The 14,558-nt window shown below is 47.0% G+C and overlaps 1 long non-coding RNA gene across 1 annotated transcript in view; it reads right to left on the reverse strand.

Moving 5' to 3' along the window:
• The window catches only part of LOC125774558 (uncharacterized), a 40,208-nt gene extending 25,853 nt beyond the window's left edge, over window positions 1-14,355 (reverse strand). The window contains exon 1 of the long non-coding RNA XR_007421042.1: window positions 14,326-14,355. This is a non-coding gene — a long non-coding RNA (uncharacterized LOC125774558). The remainder of the gene's footprint in view (window positions 1-14,325) is intronic.
• Between the last annotated feature and the right edge of the window lie 203 nt (window positions 14,356-14,558).

Below are 14,558 nucleotides of genomic sequence, written 5' to 3' on the forward strand. Positions count from 1 at the left end.
CACATTAGCCAAGACACCTTAGCCAAGACACATTAGCCAAGACACCTTAGCCGAGACACCTTAGCCAAGACACATTAGCCAAGACACATTAGCCAAGACACCTTAGCCAAGACACATTAGCCAAGACACCTTGGCCAAGACACATTAGCCAAGACACCTTAGCCGAGACACATTAGCCAAGACACATTAGCCAAGACACCTTAGCCAAGACACATTAACCAAGACACATTAGCCGAGACACATTAGCCGAGACACATTAGCCAAGACACATTAGCCAAGACACATTAGCCAAGACACATTAGCCAAGACACCTTAGCCAAGACACCTTAGCCAAGACACCTTAGCAAAGACACATTAGCCAAGACACATTAGCCGAGACACATTAGCCAAGACACATTAGCCAAGACACCTTAGCCAAGACACCTTAGCCAAGACACCTTAGCCAAGACACATAAGCCAAGACACCTTAGCCAAGACACATTAGCCAAGACACCTTAGCCAAGACACATTTGCCAAGACACATTAGCCAAGACACATTAGCCAAGACACATTAGCCAAGACACATTAGCCAAGACACCTTAGCCAAGACACCTTAGCCAAGACACCTTAGCCAAGACACATTAGCCAAGACACATTAGCCGAGACACATTAGCCAAGACACATTAGCCAAGACACCTTAGCCAAGACACCTTAGCCAAGACACATTAGCCAAGACACCTTAGCCAAGACACCTTAGCCAAGACACCTTAGCCAAGACACCTTAGCCAAGACACCTTAGCCGAGACACATTAGCCGAGACACCTTAGCCAAGACACCTTAGCCAAGACACCTTAGCCAAGACACATTAGCCAAGACACCTTAGCCAAGACACATTAGCCGAGACACCTTATCCAAGACACATTAGCCAAGACACCTTAGCCAAGACACATTAGCCAAGACACCTTAGCCAAGACACATTAGCCAAGACACCTTAGCCAAGACACCTTAGCCAAGACACCTTAGCCAAGACACATTAGCCAAGACACCTTAGCCAAGACACCTTAGCCAAGACACATTAGCCAAGACACATTAGCCGAGACACATTAGCCAAAACACATTAGCCAAGACACATTAGCCGAGACACATTAGCCAAAACACATTAGCCAAGACACCTTAGCCAAGACACATTAGCCAAGACACCTAAGCCAAGACACATTAGCCAAGACACATTAGCCAAGACATATTAGCCAAGACACATTAGCCGAGACACATTAGCCAAAACACATTAGCCAAGACACCTTAGCCAAGACACCTTAGCCAAGACACATTAGCCAAGACACCTTAGCCAAGACACCTTAGCCAAGACACATTAGCCAAGACACATTAGCCGAGACACATTAGCCGAGACACATTAGCCAAGACACATTAGCCAAGACACCTAAGCCAAGACACATTAGTCAAGACACATTAGCCGAGACACCTTAGCCAAGACACCTTAGCCAAGACACATTAGCCAAGACACATTAGCCAAGACACCTTAGCCAAGACACATTAGCCGAGACACCTTAGCCAAGACACCTTAGCCAAGACACCTTAGCCAAGACACATTAGCCAAGACACCTTAGCCAAGACACATTAGCCAAGACACCTAAGCCAAGACACATTAGCCAAGACACATTAGCCAAGACATATTAGCCAAGACACATTAGCCGAGACACATTAGCCAAAACACATTAGCCAAGACACCTTAGCCAAGACACCTTAGCCAAGACACATTAGCCAAGACACCTTAGCCAAGACACCTTAGCCAAGACACATTAGCCAAGACACATTAGCCAAAACACATTAGCCAAGACACCTTAGCCAAGACACATTAGCCAAGACACCTAAGCCAAGACACATTAGTCAAGACACATTAGCCGAGACACCTTAGCCAAGACACCATAGCCAAGACACATTAGCCAAGACACATTAGCCAAGACACCTTAGCCAAGACACATTAGCCGAGACACCTTAGCCAAGACACCTTAGCCAAGACACCTTAGCCAAGACACATTAGCCAAGACACCTTAGCCAAGACACCTTAGCCAAGACACATTAGCCGAGACACCTAAGCCAAGACACATTAGCCAAGACACCTTAGCCAAGACACATTAGCCAAGACACATTAGCCAAGACACATTAGCCGAGACACATTAGCCAAAACACATTAGCCAAGACACATTAGCCGAGACACATTAGCCAAAACACATTAGCCAAGACACCTTAGCCAAGACACATTAGCCAAGACACCTAAGCCAAGACACATTAGCCAAGACACATTAGCCAAGACATATTAGCCAAGACACATTAGCCGAGACACATTAGCCAAAACACATTAGCCAAGACACCTTAGCCAAGACACCTTAGCCAAGACACATTAGCCAAGACACCTTAGCCAAGACACCTTAGCCAAGACACATTAGCCAAGACACATTAGCCAAAACACATTAGCCAAGACACCTTAGCCAAGACACATTAGCCAAGACACCTAAGCCAAGACACATTAGTCAAGACACATTAGCCGAGACACCTTAGCCAAGACACCTTAGCCAAGACACATTAGCCAAGACACATTAGCCAAGACACCTTAGCCAAGACACATTAGCCGAGACACCTTAGCCAAGACACCTTAGCCAAGACACCTTAGCCAAGACACATTAGCCAAGACACCTTAGCCAAGACACCTTAGCCAAGACACATTAGCCGAGACACCTAAGCCAAGACACATTAGCCAAGACACCTTAGCCAAGACACATTAGCCAAGACACATTAGCCAAGACACCTAAGCCAAGACACATTAGTCAAGACACATTAGCCGAGACACCTTAGCCAAGACACCTTAGCCAAGACACATTAGCCAAGACACATTAGCCAAGACACCTTAGCCAAGACACATTAGCCGAGACACCTTAGCCAAGACACCTTAGCCAAGACACCTTAGCCAAGACACATTAGCCAAGACACCTTAGCCAAGACACCTTAGCCAAGACACATTAGCCGAGACACCTAAGCCAAGACACATTAGCCAAGACACCTTAGCCAAGACACATTAGCCAAGACACATTAGCCAAGACACATTAGCCGAGACACATTAGCCAAAACACATTAGCCAAGACACATTAGCCGAGACACATTAGCCAAAACACATTAGCCAAGACACCTTAGCCAAGACACCTTAGCCAAGACACCTTAGCCAAGACACATTAGCCGAGACACCTAAGCCAAGACACATTAGCCAAGACTCCTTAGCCAAGACACCTTAGCCAAGACACATTAGCCAAGACACCTAAGCCAAGACACATTAGTCAAGACACATTAGCCGAGACACCTTAGCCAAGACACCTTAGCCAAGACACATTAGCCAAGACACATTAGCCAAGACACCTTAGCCAAGACACATTAGCCGAGACACCTTAGCCAAGACACCTTAGCCAAGACACCTTAGCCAAGACACATTAGCCAAGACACCTTAGCCAAGACACCTTAGCCAAGACACATTAGCCGAGACACCTAAGCCAAGACACATTAGCCAAGACACCTTAGCCAAGACACATTAGCCAAGACACATTAGCCAAGACACATTAGCCGAGACACATTAGCCAAAACACATTAGCCAAGACACATTAGCCGAGACACATTAGCCAAAACACATTAGCCAAGACACCTTAGCCAAGACACATTAGCCAAGACACCTAAGCCAAGACACATTAGCCAAGACACATTAGCCAAGACATATTAGCCAAGACACATTAGCCGAGACACATTAGCCAAAACACATTAGCCAAGACACCTTAGCCAAGACACCTTAGCCAAGACACATTAGCCAAGACACCTTAGCCAAGACACCTTAGCCAAGACACATTAGCCAAGACACATTAGCCAAAACACATTAGCCAAGACACCTTAGCCAAGACACATTAGCCAAGACACCTAAGCCAAGACACATTAGTCAAGACACATTAGCCGAGACACCTTAGCCAAGACACCTTAGCCAAGACACATTAGCCAAGACACATTAGCCAAGACACCTTAGCCAAGACACATTAGCCGAGACACCTTAGCCAAGACACCTTAGCCAAGACACCTTAGCCAAGACACATTAGCCAAGACACCTTAGCCAAGACACCTTAGCCAAGACACCTTAGCCGAGACACCTAAGCCAAGACACATTAGCCAAGACACCTTAGCCAAGACACATTAGCCAAGACACATTAGCCAAGACACCTTAGCCAAGACACCTTAGCCAAGACACATTAGCCAAGACACCTTAGCCAAGACACCTTAGCCAAGACACCTTAGCCAAGACACCTTAGCCAAGACACCTTAGCCAAGACACATTAGCCAAGACACCTTAGCCAAGACACCTTAGCCAAGACACATTAGCCAAGACACATTAGCCGAGACACCTTAGCGAAGACACATTAGCCAAGACACCTTAGCCAAGACACCTTAGCCAAGACACCTTAGCCAAGACACATTAGCCAAGACACATTAGCCGAGAGACCTTAGCCAAGACACATTAGCCGAGACACCTTAGCCAAGACACCTTAGCCAAGACACATTAGCCAAGACACCTTAGCCAAGACACCTTAGCCAAGACACCTTAGCCAAGACTCATTAGCCGAGACACCTTAGCCAAGACACATTAGCCGAGACACCTCAGCCAAGACACCTTAGCCAAGACACCTTAGCCAAGACACATTAGCCAAGACACCTTAGCCAAGACACCTTAGCCAAGACACATTAGCCGAGACACCTTAGCCAAGACACCTTAGCCAAGACACATTAGCCAAGACACCTTAGCCAAGACACCTTAGCCAAGACACCTTAGCCAAGACACATTAGCCAAGACACCTTAGCCAAGACACCTTAGCCAAGACACATTAGCCAAGACACATTAGCCGAGACACCTTAGCCGAGACACCTTAGCCGAGACACATTAGCCAAGACACATTAGCCAAGACACCTAAGCCAAGACACCTTAGCCAAGACACCTTAGCCAAGACACCTTAGCCAAGACACATTAGCCAAGACACATTAGCCAAGACACATTAGCCAAGACACCTTAGCCAAGACACCTTAGCCAAGACACATTAGCCAAGACACATTAGCCAAGACACCTTAGCCAAGACACATTAGCCAAGACACCTTAGCCAAGACACATTAGCCAAGACACCTTAGCCAAGACACATTAGCCGAGACACCTTAGCCAAGACACCTTAGCCAAGACACATTAGCCAAGACACCTTAGCCAAGACACCTTAGCCAAGACACATTAGCCAAGACACATTAGCCAAGACACCTTAGCCAAGACACCTTAGCCAAGACACCTTAGCCAAGACACGTTAGCCAAGACACATTAGCCGAGACACCTTAGCCAAGACACATTAGCCAAGACACATTAGCCAAGACACCTAAGCCAAGACACCTTAGCCAAGACACATTAGCCAAGACACCTTAGCCAAGACACCTTAGCCAAGACACCTTAGCCAAGACACATTAGCCAAGACACATTAGCCGAGACACATTAGCCAAGACACATTAGCCGAGACACCTTAGCCAAGACACATTAGCCAAGACACCTTAGCCAAGACACCTTAGCCAAGACACATTAGCCAAGACACCTTAGCCAAGACACATTAGCCGAGACACCTTAGCCAAGACACCTTAGCCAAGACACCTTAGCCAAGACACATTAGCCAAGACACCTTAGCCAAGACACCTTAGCCAAGACACATTAGCCGAGACACCTTAGCCAAGACACCTTAGCCAAGACACCTTAGCCAAGACACATTAGCCAAGACACCTTAGCCAAGACACCTTAGCCAAGACACATTAGCCAAGACACCTTAGCCAAGACACCTTAGCCAAGACACCTTAGCCAAGACACCTTAGCCAAGACACATTAGCCAAGACACATTAGCCGAGACACATTAGCCAAGACACCTTAGCCGAGACACCTTAGCCAAGACACCTTAGCCAAGACACCTTAGCCAAGACACATTAGCCAAGACACATTAGCCAAGACACCTTAGTCAAGACACATTAGCCGAGACACCTTAGCCAAGACACCTTAGCCAAGACACCTTAGCCAAGACACATTAGCCAAGACACCTTAGCCAAGACACCTTAGCCAAGACACATTAGCCGAGACACCTTAGCCAAGACACATTAGCCAAGACACCTTAGCCAAGACATATTAGCCAAGACACATTAGCCAAGACACCTTAGCCAAGACACCTTAGCCAAGACACATTAGCCAAGACACATAAGCCAAGACACCTTAGCCAAGACACATTAGCCAAGACACCTTAGCCAAGACACATTAGCCAAGACACATTAGCCAAGACACATTAGCCAAGACACCTTAGCCAAGACACATTAGCCAAGACACCTTAGCCAAGACACATTAGCCAAGACACCTTAGCTAAGACACCTTAGCCAAGACACATTAGCCAAGACACATTAGCCGAGACACATTAGCCAAGACACATTAGCCAAGACACTTTAGCCAAGACACATTAGCCAAGACACATTAGCCAAGACACATTAGCCAAGACACATTAGCCAAGAAACATTAGCCAAGACACCTTAGCCAAAACACCTTAGCCAAGGCACATTAGCCAAGACACATTAGCCGAGACACATTAGCTGAGACACATTAGCCAAGACACCTTAGCCAAGACACCTTAGCCAAGACACCTTAGCCAAGACACATTAGCCAAGACACCTTAGCCAAGACACCTTAGCCAAGACACATTTGCCAAGACACATTAGCCTAAACACATTAGCCAAGACACATTAGCCAAGACACCTTAGCCAAGACACATTAGCCAAGACACATTAGCCAAGACACATTAGCCAAGACACATTAGCCAAGACACCTTAGCCAAGACACCTTAGCCAAGACACATTAACCAAGACACCTTACCCAAGACACCTTAGCCAAGACACCTTATCCAAGACACCTTAGCCAAGACACATTAGCCAAGACACATTAGCCAAGACACCTTAGCCAAGACACCTTAGCCAAGACACCTTAGCCAAGACACCTTAGCCAAGACACATTAGCCAAGACACAATAGCCAAGACACCTTAGCCAAGACACATTAGCCAAGACACATTAGCCAAGACACCTTAGACAAGACACCTTAGCCAAGACACATTAGCCAAGACACATTAGCCAAGACACATTAGCCAAGACACATTAGCCGAGACACATTAGCCAAGACACATTAGCCAAGACACCTTAGCCAAGACACATTAGCCAAGACACATTAGCCGAGACCCATTAGCCAAGACACATTAGCCAAGACACCTTAGCCAAGACACATTAGCCAAGACACATTAGCCGAGACACATTAGCCAAGACACATTAGCCAAGACACATTAGCCGAGACACATTAGCCAAGACACATTAGCCAAGACACCTTAGCCAAGACACCTTAGCCAAGACACCTTAGCCAAGACACATTAGCCAAGACACCTTAGCCAAGACACCTTAGCCAAGACACCTTAGCCAAGACACCTTAGCCAAGACACCTTAGCCAAGACACCTTACCCAAAACACATTAGCCAAGACACCTTAGCCAAGACACATTAGCCAAGATACATTAGCCAAGACACCTTAGCCAAGACACATTAGCCAAGACACATTAGCCAAGACACATTAGCCGAGACACCTTAGCCAAGACAACTTAGCCAAGACACCTTAGCCAAGACACCTTAGCCAAGACACCTTAGCCAAGACACCTTAGCCAAGACACATTAGCCAAGACACCTTAGCCAAGACACCTTAGCCAAGACACCTTAGCCAAGACACCTTAGCCAAGACACATTAGCCAAGACACATTAGCCAAGACACCTTAGCCAAGACACCTTAGCCAAGACACCTTAGCCAAGACACCTTAGCCAAGACACCTTAGCCAAGACACCTTAGCCAAGACACATTAGCCGAGACACCTTAGCCAAGACACATTAGCCAAGACACCTTAGCCAAGACACATTAGCCAAGACACCTTAGCCAAGACACCTTAGCCAAGACACCTTAGCCAAGACACCTTAGCCAAGACACATTAGCCAAGACACATTAGCCAAGACACCTTAGCCAAGACACATTAGCCAAGACACCTTAGCCAAGACACCTTAGCCAAGACACATTAGCCAAGACACCTTAGCCAAGACACCTTAGCCAAGACACATTAGCCAAGACACATTAGCCGAGACACCTTAGCCAAGACACATTAGCCAAGACACCTTAGCCAAGACACCTTAGCCAAGACACATTAGCCAAGACACATTAGCCGAGACACCTTAGCCAAGACACCTTAGCCAAGACACATTAGCCGAGACACCTTAGCCAAGACACCTTAGCCAAGACACCTTAGCCAAGACACATTAGCCAAGACACCTTAGCCAAGACACATTAGCCAAGACACATTAGCCGAGACACCTTAGCCAAGACACATTAGCCGAGACACCTTAGCCAAGACACCTTAGCCAAGACACATTAGCCAAGACACCTTAGCCAAGACACCTTAGCCAAGACTCATTAGCCGAGACACCTTAGCCAAGACACATTAGCCGAGACACCTCAGCCAAGACACCTTAGCCAAGACACCTTAGCCAAGACACATTAGCCAAGACACCTTAGCCAAGACACCTTAGCCAAGACACATTAGCCGAGACACCTTAGCCAAGACACCTTAGCCAAGACACATTAGCCAAGACACCTTAGCCAAGACACCTTAGCCAAGACACCTTAGCCAAGACACATTAGCCAAGACACCTTAGCCAAGACACCTTAGCCAAGACACATTAGCCAAGACACATTAGCCGAGACACCTTAGCCGAGACACCTTAGCCGAGACACATTAGCCAAGACACATTAGCCAAGACACCTAAGCCAAGACACCTTAGCCAAGACACCTTAGCCAAGACACCTTAGCCAAGACACATTAGCCAAGACACATTAGCCAAGACACATTAGCCAAGACACCTTAGCCAAGACACCTTAGCCAAGACACATTAGCCAAGACACATTAGCCAAGACACCTTAGCCAAGACACATTAGCCAAGACACCTTAGCCAAGACACATTAGCCAAGACACCTTAGCCAAGACACATTAGCCGAGACACCTTAGCCAAGACACCTTAGCCAAGACACATTAGCCAAGACACCTTAGCCAAGACACCTTAGCCAAGACACATTAGCCAAGACACATTAGCCAAGACACCTTAGCCAAGACACCTTAGCCAAGACACCTTAGCCAAGACACCTTAGCCAAGACACATTAGCCGAGACACCTTAGCCAAGACACATTAGCCAAGACACATTAGCCAAGACACCTAAGCCAAGACACCTTAGCCAAGACACATTAGCCAAGACACCTTAGCCAAGACACCTTAGCCAAGACACCTTAGCCAAGACACATTAGCCAAGACACATTAGCCGAGACACATTAGCCAAGACACATTAGCCGAGACACCTTAGCCAAGACACATTAGCCAAGACACCTTAGCCAAGACACCTTAGCCAAGACACATTAGCCAAGACACCTTAGCCAAGACACATTAGCCGAGACACCTTAGCCAAGACACCTTAGCCAAGACACCTTAGCCAAGACACATTAGCCAAGACACCTTAGCCAAGACACCTTAGCCAAGACACATTAGCCGAGACACCTTAGCCAAGACACCTTAGCCAAGACACCTTAGCCAAGACACATTAGCCAAGACACCTTAGCCAAGACACCTTAGCCAAGACACATTAGCCAAGACACCTTAGCCAAGACACCTTAGCCAAGACACCTTAGCCAAGACACCTTAGCCAAGACACATTAGCCAAGACACATTAGCCGAGACACATTAGCCAAGACACCTTAGCCGAGACACCTTAGCCAAGACACCTTAGCCAAGACACCTTAGCCAAGACACATTAGCCAAGACACATTAGCCAAGACACCTTAGTCAAGACACATTAGCCGAGACACCTTAGCCAAGACACCTTAGCCAAGACACCTTAGCCAAGACACCTTAGCCAAGACACCTTAGCCAAGACACCTTAGCCAAGACACCTTAGCCAAGACACCTTAGCCAAGACACATTAGCCGAGACACCTTAGCCAAGACACCTTAGCCAAGACACATTAGCCAAGACACATTAGCCAAGACACATTAGCCAAGACACATTAGCCAAGACACATTAGCCAAGACACCTTAGCCAAGACACATTAACCAAGACACCTTAGCCAAGACACCTTAGCCAAGACACCTTAGCCAAGACACATTAGCCGAGACACATTGGCCGAGACACCTTAGCCAAGACACCTTAGCCAAGACACCTTAGCCAAGACACCTTAGCCAAGACACCTTAGCCAAGACACCTTAGATAAGACACCTTAGCCAAGACACCTTAGCCAAGACACATTAGCCAAGACACATTAGCCAAGACAAATAAGCCGAGACACCTTAGCCAAGACACATTAGCAAAGACACCTTAGCCGAGACACATTAGCCAAGACACCTTAGACAAGACACCTTAGCCAAGACACATTAGTCAAGTCACTTTAGCCAAGACACATTAGCCAAGACACCTTAGCCAAGACACATTAGTCAAGACACATTAGCCAAGACACATTAGCCAAGACACATTAGCCAAGACACCTTAGCCAAGACAACTTAGCCAAGACACATTAGCCAAGACACATTAGCCAAGACACCTTAGCCAAGACACATTGGCCAAGACACCTTAGCCAAGACGCCTTAGCCAAGACACATTAGCCAAGACACATTAGCCGAGCCACATTAGCCGAGACACATTAGCCGAGACACGTTAGCCAAGACACATTAGCCAAGACACATTAGTCAAGTCACTTTAGCCAAGACACATTAGCCAAGACACCTTAGCCAAGACACCTGAGTCAGGTCACCTTAGCCAGGTCACCTTAGCCAAGACACCTTAGCCAAGACACCTTAGCCAAGACACATTAGCCAAGACACCTTATCCAAGACACATTAGCCGAGACACATTAGCCGAGACACATTAGCCGAGACACATTAGCCAAAACACATTAGCCAAGACACATTAGCCAAGACACCTTAGCCAAGACACATTGGCCAAGACAACTTAGCCAAGACGCCTTAGCCAAGACACATTAGCCAAGACACATTAGCCAAGACACCTTAGCCAAGACACATTGGCCAAGACAACTTAGCCAAGACGCCTTAGCCAAGACACATTAGCCAAGACACATTAGCCAAGACACATTAGCCAAGACACATTAGCCAAGACACCTTAGCCAAGACACCTTAGCCAAGACATCTTAGCCAAGACACCTTAGCCAAAACACATTAGCCAAGACACATTAGCCAAGACACGTTAGCCAAGACACCTTAGCCAAGACACCTTAGCCAAGACACCTTAGCCAAGACACATTAGCCAAGACACCTTAGCCAAAACACATTAGCCAAGACACATAAGCCAAGACACATTAGCCGAGACACATTGGCCGAGACACCTTAGCCAAGACACCTTAGCCAAGACACCTTAGATAAGACACCTTAGCCAAGACACCTTAGCCAAGACACCTTAGCCAAGAAACCTTAGCCAAGACAGCTTAGCCGAGACACATTAGCCGAGACACATTAGCCAAGATACCTTAGCCAAGACACCTTAGCCAAGACACCTTAGCCGAGACACATTAGCCAAGACACCTTAGCCAAGACACCTTAGCCAAGACACCTTAGCCGAGACACATTAGCCAAGACACATTAGCCAAGACACCTTAGCCAAGACACCTTAGCCAAGACACCTTAGCCAAGGCACCTTAGCCAAGACACCTTAGCCGAGACACATTAGCCAAGACACCTTAGCCAAGACACCTTAGCCAAGACACATTAGTCAAGTCACTTTAGCCAAGACACATTAGCCAAGACACCTTAGCCAAGACACATTAGCCAAGACACATTAGCCAAGACACCTTAGCCAAGACACATTAGTCAAGACACATTAGCCAAGACACATTAGCCAAGACACATTAGCCAAGACACCTTAGCCAAGACAACTTAGCCAAGACACATTAGCCAAGACACATTAGCCAAGACACCTTAGCCAAGACACATTGGCCAAGACAACTTAGCCAAGACGCCTTAGCCAAGACACATTAGCCAAGACACATTAGCCAAGACACATTAGCCAAGACACATTAGCCAAGACACCTTAGCCAAGACACCTTAGCCAAGACATCTTAGCCAAGACACCTTAGCCAAAACACATTAGCCAAGACACATTAGCCAAGACACGTTAGCCAAGACACCTTAGCCAAGACACCTTAGCCAAGACACCTTAGCCAAGACACATTAGCCAAGACACCTTAGCCAAAACACATTAGCCAAGACACATAAGCCAAGACACATTAGCCGAGACACATTGGCCGAGACACCTTAGCCAAGACACCTTAGCCAAGACACCTTAGATAAGACACCTTAGCCAAGACACCTTAGCCAAGACACATTAGCCAAGACACATTAGCCAAGACAAATAAGCCGAGACACCTTAGCCAAGACACATTAGCAAAGACACCTTAGCCGAAACACATTAGCCAAGACTCCTTAGCCAAGACACCTTAGCCAAGACACATTAGCCGAGACACCTTAGCCAAGGCACCTTAGCCAAGACACCTTAGCCGAGACACATTAGCCAAGACACCTTAGCCAAGACACCTTAGCCAAGACACATTAGTCAAGTCACTTTAGCCAAGACACATTAGCCAAGACACCTTAGCCAAGACACATTAGCCAAGACACATTAGCCAAGACACCTTAGCCAAGACACATTAGTCAAGACACATTAGCCAAGACACATTAGCCAAGACACATTAGCCAAGACACCTTAGCCAAGACAAATTAGCCAAGACACATTAGCCAAGACACATTAGCCAAGACACCTTAGCCAAGACACATTGGCCAAGACACCTTAGCCAAGACGCCTTAGCCAAGACACATTAGCCAAGACACATTAGCCGAGCCACATTAGCCGAGACACATTAGCCGAGACACGTTAGCCAAGACACATTAGCCAAGACACATTAGTCAAGTCACTTTAGCCAAGACACATTAGCCAAGACACCTTAGCCAAGACACCTGAGTCAGGTCACCTTAGCCAGGTCACCTTAGCCAAGACACCTTAGCCAAGACACCTTAGCCAAGACACATTAGCCAAGACACCTTATCCAAGACACATTAGCCGAGACACATTAGCCGAGACACATTAGCCAAAACACATTAGCCAAGACACATTAGCCAAGACACCTTAGCCAAGACAACTTAGCCAAGACACATTAGCCAAGACACATTAGCCAAGACACCTTAGCCAAGACACATTGGCCAAGACACATTAGCCGAGCCACATTAGCCGAGACACATTAGCCGAGACACGTTAGCCAAGACACATTAGCCAAGACACATTAGTCAAGTCACTTTAGCCAAGACACATTAGCCAAGACACATTAGCCAAGACACATTAGCCAGAACACATTAGCCAAGACACATTAGCCAAGACACCATAGCTAAGACACCTTAGCCAAGACACCTTAGCCAAGACACATTAGCCAAGACACCTTAGCCAAGACACCTTAGCCAAGACACCTTAAACAAGACACATTAGCCAAGACACATTAGCCAAGACACCTTAGCCAAGACACCTTAGCCAAGAAACCTTAGCCAAGACACCATAGCCAAGACACCTTAGCCAAGACACATTAGCCAAGACACCTTAGCCAAGACACCTTAGCCAAGACACCTTAGCCACGACACCTTAGCCAAGACACATTAGCCAAGACACCTTAGCCGAGACACATTAGCCGAGACACATTAGACGAGACACATTAGCCAAGACACATTAGCCAAGACACATTTGCCAAGACACCATAGCCAAGACACCTTAGCCAAGACACATTAGCCAAGACACATTAGCCAAGACACATTAGCCGAGACACCTTAGCCAAGAAACCTTAGCCAAGACACCTTAGCCGAGACACATTAGCCGAGACACATTAGCCAAGACACCTTAGCCAAGACACCTTAGCCAAGACACCTTAGCCAAGACACCTTAGCCAAGACACCTTAGCCAAGAAACCTTAGCCAAGACAGCTTAGCCGAGACACATTAGCCGAGACACATTAGCCAAGATACCTTAGCCAAGACACCTTAGCCAAGACACCTTAGCCGAGACACATTAGCCAAGACACCTTAGCCAAGACACCTTAGCCAAGACACCTTAGCCGAGACACATTAGCCAAGACACATTAGCCAAGACACCTTAGCCAAGACACCATAGGCAAGACACCTTAGCCAAGACACATTAGTCAAGACACATTAGCCAAGACACATTAGCCAAGACACATTAGCCAAGACACCTTAGCCAAGACAAATTAGCCAAGACACATTAGCCAAGACACATTAGCCAAGACACCTTAGCCAAGACACATTGGCCAAGACACCTTAGCCAAGACGCCTTAGCCAAGACACATTAGCCAA

The sequence above is a fragment of the Anopheles funestus genome, unplaced genomic scaffold (assembly GCF_943734845.2).
Source record: "Anopheles funestus unplaced genomic scaffold, idAnoFuneDA-416_04 scaffold_30_ctg1, whole genome shotgun sequence".
Taxonomy (NCBI): domain Eukaryota; kingdom Metazoa; phylum Arthropoda; class Insecta; order Diptera; family Culicidae; genus Anopheles; species Anopheles funestus.